The 7,323-nt window shown below is 45.3% G+C and overlaps 1 pseudogene; it reads right to left on the bottom strand.

Moving 5' to 3' along the window:
• Positions 1 to 5,117: 5,117 nt before the first annotated feature.
• Positions 5,118 to 5,235, bottom strand: LOC126189300 (5S ribosomal RNA; annotated as a pseudogene).
• Positions 5,236 to 7,323: the final 2,088 nt, after the last annotated feature.

The following is a 7,323-nucleotide window of genomic DNA, read 5'->3' as shown; positions in this document are numbered from 1 at the left end:
GAGCATGTCGCGAGGGTTGAGCGAATTGTCGGAAGTGTGCCGCAGTCCCGCTCCTTGCTTTTTTTTGGCCAGAGCACAGACCGCCCCTTCCACTACTGCCGTTCCCAGGTTACAACTGAGCGTAATATTTTAGCCTTTTCTGTACAGACGTTAAAGGACAGGACGCCGTGGTGTGGCCTGGGCAGTGCTTTCACTCCAGATATTTGCTGTATTCAAATCAGTTGAGTCTCCGCACAGCCATATTCGGAGTGAAGTGGTTAAGGGGCTCCGGAACGCCCTATACTTGCAATGTTAAAATAACGCTTATAAACTACATCTTTCCTTACAAAGTATTTGAGGTAGGAAGTTGAACTTTTTACAGATTGTTTATTGGAATATGGGCTACAACTTAACACAGGGATTTTACAAAATTTTAGTTCAGTTATTAAAGATGATTTTTTTTTCAATTGTAATGAAAATTCACAACATTTTTTTGCAATTTTTTATTTATATATTCAAAAATATACAGTTTTTTGGAAAAAGGCTGTGTTACATTACGCAGAAGGTACTGTGTAACATTTACTGAAAGTTTGAAACAAACATGTTTGATAGATCCTTAGAAAACATGTAATTAGTATGAGAAAATAAAAGTTTTGGGAATCGAGCGACAAAGATTGGATTAACTTTTTAGTGCATTCCAAATCCATAGGATGGATTATCTTCATCCTGTGCAAACTCCTCCTCCAGCTTCCTCTTGTTCCTCCTCCTGTTTACTCTTGCTTGTATTTCTAGACTCTTTACAGCGCTGACTGCAGCCCGAAGGCGCTCGTACCATGTTAGAATGTTATTATTTACAGTAATAACACATACCTTTGGCTTTCCAACATTTCTCCTTTTCTTAAAAGCCTTCAGAGGATTTCTAATAACTTTAGTTTTACTCATTATTATACTTCAACAAAACAGAGACTCAAGAAACAGAATTAATTACGAATATTTTCGAGATAACGACAGAGTAAACAAACATGAAACAATCGACAATCACACCAGCGATATATATTGAACCATCACAGGTTAGCCACAACACATACTTTATCTCACATCACTAAAATGTACCTGATGAACACGGACGTTAATAATAACACCATTTGACAGCAGTTTAACAGCGCCACAGTGGGTCACGCCCATGTAGAAGACATTTCATAAAAAATTTAAAAATAGTTGTAGTCTTCGGAATTGAATAAATTATATATCTATTAAAAGGTAGTAGTCTGCAGATTCAGAAAACGCAAAAAAGTAAAAATTGAACTTTTCATAATTTTGAGCCTTTCCGGAGACCCTTAAACAATCCGTGAGACACTACTCCAGGTCACTGCCAAAGTCTGGTTCGTTAATGAGGGTTCTGAGCACGTGCGTGGCTCGTGTTCATGCCATATCTCATTTGACATCCGGTTTTTACTGTACTACCACCTCGTTATCTTAACTTCAATTACTGGTGTCACTGAGTTGCCGCCTTGCCTGCCCGTGAGCGGCAGCAGCGGCGCTTATCGATACAAGCCCTGGCGTATTATCTTTGCTGACTGCTATTACTTCCCGGTTCCAGTGTGTTCGGGGTGAGTTCGGATCTGCCAGTGAGTTGGGAGGCGCTAGCAGTGCAGTTCGGACCTGGTAGTGTTTGAGTTGGCACGCGGCACAAGTTCAGTCGGGGCGCGGCAGCGGTGATGTCAGACCGCCGTGACTCTCCCGACGGTTGCCGACACACATGATTGGAGTGGCGACGACTTTGGTTGGACGTCGGTCGGTCGTCTAGCCGGACGACGTGTATTTGGCTGGCGACCGCTTAAGGGTTGGCTGTGTGGGCCGACTCGTGATTGGTCCCTGGTATTGTACAGTCACTGCCGTTAGCACTGTCTGGTTCTTCGTGGAAGTCTTCGTGAAACTGTGTGTAGTTTTTGTGATTTTGACTGACAAGTTATTTTAAATATTGTCGGCGTACTGCCTCTCAGGAGTCGGTCGGTTGGCGTGGAGCAGCTAGGAATTCTCGGAGGGGCGTAGTTTGGCCGGGGCCCGCTGGCGGTCTCTACGCAGTGACGGAGTCTGTGGCGCTGTTCCCATTGCTACGAGGTCCGTGGCTCACCGACCCTGGACACGAAAGTTAAGTTTTCATTTAACCTACCAGCAAGTCAACACTGTTCACAATGTGTCGTTTGGAGTTCGCTGTCGGCTGTTGGGATATTCCCACGAGCAACAACGTGGTTTTCAAGTTGGAAAATTCTAGCCCCCCCTCCGTGGAGTTTCACTGTATTTGGTTATTTGAATTGAAGTGCACCAGCGGAATCTTCTGCCTTGTGGCCGTTAACGTTCCGGTTACATGCCCTGGGCATTTACGTAAATTTCAGGCAGTGTAGTTTCCTCATCGTGTTGTTGCAGTCCAACACGGTGTGTAGTTTGACAGCTCCGTGTATGATTAATTGTGGGCGTCAATATCTTCTACATTGTTCCGTTGAACTCCCTGTTGTGCACTGCTCGGGTGAAGTGGAAGTTATGTTGTCGGTGGGTCCGCTGACTGTCGGTCGGTTGGGTTGTCGTCGGATCGTGAATTGTTGACCCTACTGCCTGCCTCACCTGTTCTAGCCGCTTTTGTGTTTTACATTAGAGTTGTTTTACTATTAAGGACTTCAGCCTAGTTTAAAGTACTGTTTCACGTAAGCCCTTTGTCATTTTAAAACATTTTGAATTTTTAAGTCTTCAGCCTTCAGCCGATCTGAATTTAATTTGTTTACTTCAAACTATTGAATTTTTAAGTATTCGCCCTTCAGCCGGGTCGACTTTCAGTTGTTTGTCCTCAAGGCCTTCGGCCTAAATTAAAGAACTGTTTCACGTAACGACTTTGGTATTTAAAAAAAATTAATGTGTTGGAGTTTTAAGTGTTCATTCTACATCCGATTTGAAATTAACTGCTTTACTTCAGCCTAACTAGGTAGGTAGGTGGTTAGTGTTTAACGTCCTGTCAACAGCGAGGTCATTAGAGACGGAGCCCAAGCTCCGGGTAGGGAAGGATTGGAAAGGAAATCGGCCGTGCCCTTTCAAAGGAACCATCCCGGCATTAGCCTGAAACGATTTAGGGAAATCACGGAAAACCTAAATCAGGATGGTTGGAGACGGGATTGAACCGTCGTCCTCCAGAATGCGAGTCCAGTGTGCTAACCACTGCGCCACCTCGCTCGGTTTCAGCCTAACTAAAGAACTGTTTTAAGAAAAGCCTTGCCTTTTAAATTTCTGATTATGCTTGCCTTTTAAGTTATTGGCTTTCAGCCGTTTTTAAATTAAGATGGCTTTCAGACAGTAATTAAGTCTCAAAGATTAACGTTGTGTGTTTAAAAAAAATTTTTCGGCTGTTTTAATGTTTGATCAAATAACAAAGTTGTACGTTCGAGTGTAACTGACAGCCCCTTATTTTGGCTCCTTTCCACAATTTCTTCTGTTTGTCCTGTCCTACGGGTTAAGCAGGGCATTTCAGGTTCTGTACCGAAAGAGTGGAAAGTTACTGCTGCGTTTCCTTGTCTTTTATCTTTTTTAATTGAGGCTATCAGCGCAATAGTGGCCTAACCCACATTTCTGGAAAAAATGAGATAGTCACACAGAACGCCCTACCATAACGTCCTACAATCGCCGGACATGCATTCGGACACCATGGACAATGTGGCAGGGTCAGATGTTTTTTATGCAACGTGCAGTGCCATACGAAACGGGGCGCAAAAATGGTCTATGCTACACAGGCCACTATTGCACCATGTATACATAGCGAGTAGGGCGGTGGGACATGCGTACATACGTAATACTGCACGTGACGGCCGGCGGAAGACGCAGCTGCAGTATAGACTCACAGTATTGTGGCCGACACACCGCTGAACGCTCATTAGTGTGTGCGTACTACAGAACGACATGTGCAGTAGCCCTGGTGACGAGGTAAGGATGGTGTTTAAGTTCTCTTATTGGACTGAGATGATCTGATATGGACACCGGTGCAGATAAGGAACATTTCCATTTCAGGCCTATTTGTACCGGTCACTATTACCGACGCCTCAGACGTGTGTAACTAGGCTGTTTATGTTTTCTTATTGGCAACGTTACGTAGCGCTCTGTATGAAAATCACTGGCTGTGCTGTGTGCAGCCTGTGGATAGTTTGCATTGTTGTCTGCCATTGTAGTGTTGGGCAGCGGCAGCTGGATGTGAACAGCTCGTAGCGTTGCGCAGTTAGAGGTGAGCCGCCAGCAGTGGTGGATGTGGGGAGAGAAATGGCGGAGTTTTGAAATTACATATATTATGACTTTTGATGGTATTAAGGTAAATACATTGTTTGTTCTCTATTAAAATCTTTCATTTGCTAACTATCCCTATCAGTAGTTAGTGCCTTCCGTAGTTTGAATCTTTTATTTAGCTGGCAGTAGTGGCGCTCGCTGTATTGCAGTAGTTCGAGTAAGGAAGATTTTTGTGAGGTAAGTGATTTGTGAAACGTATAGGTTAATGTTAGTCAGGGCCATTCTTTTGTAGGGATTTTTGAGAGTCAGATTGCGTTGCGCTAAAAATATTGTGTGAGTTTAAGCACAGTCGTGTATAATTTTTCTAAGGGGACGTTTCACGTGGAACGTGCACCTAGCCGATTCAGCCAGCGTGTAAGTGGTACAGCGGATGAGTTACGTGCCATGTTAAACTATACGTCCGCAGCTCGTGGTGGTGCGGTAGCCCTCTCGCTTCCCGCGCCCGGGTTCCCGGTTTAGATTCCCGGCGGGGTCAGGTATTTTCTCTGCCTCGTGATGACTGGTTGTTGTGTGATGTCCTTAGGTTAGTTAGGTTTAAGTAGTTCTAAGTTCTAGGGGACTGATGACCATAGATGTTAAGTCCCATAGTGCTCAGAGCCATTTGAACCATTTGTTAAACTATAAACTCCTCCCGGTCAGGCCATGAAGGACCAACGGTAACGACCGGCCGCCGTGTCAACCTCATCCCACAGGCGTCACTGTATGCTGATATGGAGGGGCATGTGGTCAGCACATATGACAGTTTACGAGACGGGAGCCGCTGCTTCTCAGCCAAGTAGCTCCTCAGTTTGCCTCACAGTGGCTGAGTGCACCCCGCTGGCCAACATCGCTCTGCAGACCAGATGGTCACCCATCCAAGTGCTAGCCCAGCCCGATAGCGCTTAACTTCGGTGATCTGACGGGAACCGGTGTTACCACTGCGGCAAGGCCGTTGGCTTACGTGACATGTTAGCAGAGCCCAATCTACCCGGTAAATCGAAGGATACCAAACCCACTACGTCAACCATGGGCGTATCGGAAGGGACCGCAGCACTGGTACCGTAATTGCACAGCAGCGAGAAAGAAAATGAATCCAGAATGCCCACCTGTTGGCACGGAACATTCTAAAAGGAAAGCGATCGAGAGGGGAAGAATATATTAACGTCAAGGGAAATGTAGTGCCAAAGACATGTCCCACCCTCGGAGCATGCGCGTGCGAGAAGGAATGTGGACGACATTTTTGACCAGCAGTATCTATTTGACTCGTTCTATGCATTAGGTAGTTTCGACTTGCAGTCGGCATACATATTTGCTATGGTGAAGGTAGTCTCTACGACACGCGTGTATTCCTCTGGTACGACAGTCGCGTCGAGTAACAACACGTCTATACCATTTCCAGAATGAAGAGGGAGTGGACGTGAAGGTGTGTAAAACGTTCTTTAAGAACATTTTGCTGATATCAAACTGCAGGATTACAAGGGTTATTTCACACAAAATGCAGCACCAGACCCCACTCATCTATAAGCGAGGCGCACGCCCTGCTAAAAATAAAACACCAGTAGCAAAGACGGTTGCGGTAGAGAACTTCAAGTTTCCAGTGTATCGGTGACATTATGCACGAATGAATGAAATGGTGGATCGGAAGTATTTGTCATCAGAGCTGAACATGGGAAGGTTATACCATTTATATAAAGCCGAGCATGATGATCCGGTCTCGTACTACACGTTTGGTCAGATATTTAATACAAGATTTAATCTGTCCTCTCTTCCCCCTGTAAGTAATTCCTGCCGTAATTGTGACCTCTATAACATCAAACATGCTGCAGCCGACACCGCGGAAGAGAAGGGTAAATGGGAACGTGAAAGAGAGTCACGTCAACGAAAGGCCGAGAGCGCGCGGACGGGAACGCATCGCACTGCAGCAGGAGGTAGGCATCAGGACAACAATACTACCGTGATTGCCTTTGATTTGGTGAGGACTTTACCGACGCCGATACTTACGACAGGTATCTGTTACTACAAGCGGCAATTGTGGACATACTGCCTTGGAATATACGACCTGTGTACCAAGAAAGCTACCATGTATATATGGAGTGAGGACGAAGCATCCCGAGAACCGCAAAAAAAAAAAAAATTTCAGATGTGTGTGAAATCTTATGGGACTTAACTGCTAAGGTCATCAGTCCCTAAGCTTACACACTACTTAAACTAAATTATCCTAAGGACAAACACACACACGCATGCCCGAGGGAGGACACTAACCTTCGCCGGGACCATTCGCACAGCCCGTGACTGCAGCGCCTGAGACCGCTCGGCTAATCCCGCTTGGCCTGAGGACCGCAAGAAATTGCATCGTGTCTCATGCGTTACATTAAACATAACGTCCAAAAAAAGCGAATGATTATGTACTCGGATCATTGTGGCGGAAAAAATCGGAGTATAAAAATGGCCTTACTTTGTCAATTTGTGGTTCTGCATGCAGGTTTCACACAGTAAGTAATCCTCCATAAATTCCTAGTCAGTGGCCATTCGTACCTACCATGTGACCAGGACTTCGGTATCATCCCGAAGAACAGGAAATTCCACCCGAACATACACACACCCTCCGACTGGATGAGTGTCATAATCACTGCACGAAAACAACAACACTTCACTGCTATACCGATGACAAGGAATGATTCCATGTCAATAGCCCGTTTACACAGAAACATACGTAACCGTAGTGTGTCGACACAAAATACCAGGGTGCAATGGCTCCATATTCAGTGGCTTCCTTCCCCCTTATCACGTTTTATAAGTACTCCAGTGAGCCAGATGTCCTGTTTGCCGACGTCAGTTTTGCTAAACGAGGGTCGAAAGTAATTGAGACGTGCTATATCCCAATGGACACGCAATTAGCGCGTTGAAAAAGACCGATTTAATGACCTTCCTCCGATTCGTACCTCCAGTGTACCATGGTTTAATCGTGTGGCGACACCATCTCTGTAAATGATGATACGGATGATGAACATTAACGCCTCATGTGTATCTTGTCCAATGTTTGAC

The sequence above is a fragment of the Schistocerca cancellata genome, chromosome 5 (genome assembly GCF_023864275.1).
Source record: "Schistocerca cancellata isolate TAMUIC-IGC-003103 chromosome 5, iqSchCanc2.1, whole genome shotgun sequence".
NCBI lineage: Eukaryota > Metazoa > Arthropoda > Insecta > Orthoptera > Acrididae > Schistocerca > Schistocerca cancellata.
The sequence above is the reverse complement of the archived record's forward strand: the minus strand, read 5'-3'. Positions and strand labels throughout refer to the sequence as shown.